This window comes from Clupea harengus, chromosome 20 (assembly GCF_900700415.2).
Source record: "Clupea harengus chromosome 20, Ch_v2.0.2, whole genome shotgun sequence".
NCBI classification, from domain to species: Eukaryota; Metazoa; Chordata; class Actinopteri; order Clupeiformes; family Clupeidae; genus Clupea; species Clupea harengus.
The window spans coordinates 11201958-11204457 of record NC_045171.1 but is presented as its reverse complement, the minus strand read 5'-3'; the positions used below and the strand labels follow the sequence as shown (position 1 = coordinate 11204457).

Genomic DNA, 2500 nt, shown 5'->3' with positions numbered 1-2500 from the left:
AGCATTAGAACAGTGTAGACCGTAGAAAAATAAAAGCTAAAATAAATAAAAGAACATAGTGAATAAATAAAGGACAAAGTCCATAAAATAGAATGAAAACATTGAGGAAGTAGTGTGATTATCTCTGTTGGAAGACCAAATGGAGAACCATAGAGTAATAGCCCGACTAGCTTCCATAATGGAGTCCATAACGGAGCCTGATAGCCGTTTTCAAATAAAGGCCCATAACAGAGCCCTTAAAATAGGCCTGCCAATCTTTTTGGAACACTGAGTAGCTTAGCATGAGCCCATCATATCTACATAGAGAGTGGGTCATTCACCATGTTGCACCACCCTGTTTCTACAGTAGCCCAGAAGGAACAAACCAAAACATAAAGATTTTTATGGCACCTGACAGCCACCGTAGGTTCTCCCACATGCTTGGAAAGGGAGGGGTATAAGGTATTCAGTTTAATGCCATTCAGTAACCTCACCACTGGATGCCACTCAATCCTACACGGTGCACCGTTAAGGCTCCTAATGGTATATGTATACATTTATTTGTCAGTCAAACAATTGACAAGGTCTGTTCTGCACACACACACACAAACACACACACACACACACACAAACACACAAACACACACAGAAACACACGTACACAGACGACACACACACACACACACACACAGATACAAACACACACACACTAACAAACTCACTCACGCACACTCACGCACACTCACGCACACTCACACACACACACACACTGTGGTACCCTAAGCTGCTCTTGGGGTCCCACTAGGTTTAAACGTGGGCAAATTCCCTTGTGAAAGGTGGTGGACGACATATACCGCACCAGGGCTATACTGGGCAGGCTCTAGGACCCTCGGGAAGTGCTCTGGGCACTAGGGAGTTCGGGCCGTTCACTAATTGAAGGCTCAGCTGGAAACTGTTAGACTAGTTTGGCACTGAGCAGCAACTAGTAAGATAAGGTGTGCGTGCGCGTGCGCGTGTGTAGCAACTAGTAAGAGAAGGGTTTAAAGAGTCAGTGGGAAACAGGACTGACGAGAGAGGAAAGGTTCTAGTAACTCTGTGTGCAAGCCTGTGGGATTATGGCTTTTCTGTTATGTTTGACTACCTGAGTTTGTTGATGTTAAGAGTTAATAAATGGAGCTGTTTTGCTGAAAACATCCTTGTCATGTCGTTTGGAACGCTGGGCGTTCACAACACACACACACACACATACATACACACGTACACAGACACAGACACACACACACACACACACACACAGTAGGCATGAATTCTTGCCTACAGTAGAGCTCCCCGTGGCTTTGAGGAGTCAGTCATCTGTAGCCAACACTGACTCCCCGTCATCTATCTTCCAGTTTTATCCTCACCTGCGTCATGAGAACGTGAAGACAACTTTGCTGGTTTGTGCTGAGTGCCGTACTTTTTCTAACTTATGACTCCCCCAGTCTGAATCTACCGCTTAGCGCTCGAGAAGATGGATGCTTCCCTAAGCCAGCAGTGTGACTATTTACCATCTTCTCTGGAGGAAATATTATTCTGCTTTCAACCTCGCTGTTAAAGTAATACAGACGAAGAGGAGGCTGAGAGCTTTGCAAATACAATGAACTCTCTGCAGCAATGTTGTAATACTATGTATGAAAGTATGTACCGAAACAATACACAGCCACAAGAAAGATGGAAGATACTAGCATAGAGTTTGAGATATAGTAATACAGATTGTTCCAGGAAACAAGAACAGTTTAATACACATTTCATTTTTCATTTCATTTTACAACCTTGACTAGTACTTGATTGATCTGATCTCTAATATGGAGCTTGCCTGTGAATCCTTCATACTATTAATCTAAAGTTCAGTATATTAGTTCCACCCATCATTTCTGGAACTAATAATGAACTCCAGTATGCAGTCCAGAGTAAAGATTATTTTAAATGGTTCCTAGAGACAACATAAGCTCCACTTCCCTCAGTGGAAAAATATGAAATATGAAAATATGAGACATTTCCTGATTCTCTGAAATAGGTCCAATGATGGACAACAAAACAAGATTCTCTCTGTCATACAAACACACACACACACACACACACACACACACACACACACACACACACACACACACACACACACACACACACCTACACGCACGCACACACACACACGCACACACACACGCACACGCACACGCACACGCACACGCACACGCACACGCACACACACACCCACACCCACACCCACACACAGACACACACGCACACACACACACACAAACACATACACACACGCACGCACACACATGCACATACATATACATGTGTACAATGGTAATACCAAATCAATCCCATTCAAATCTCATAGCCCAATGAATGATATTAATGAATAGATTTTCCTCTGAACTTCTCACACTTTACTTTAGTAATCATCTCCAAACAAGCCCACCCTCCTTCATCTTCAACTGCCTCCCTGACTCTCTGTCCCATAACGAGGAAA

General features: G+C 43.5%; 1 protein-coding gene across 1 annotated transcript in view; it reads right to left on the bottom strand.

Annotated features, from left to right (window-relative positions):
* Positions 1-2500, bottom strand: part of trpc7b (transient receptor potential cation channel, subfamily C, member 7b) — a 46286-nt gene that overhangs the window by 26970 nt on the left and 16816 nt on the right. The window lies entirely within an intron of this gene.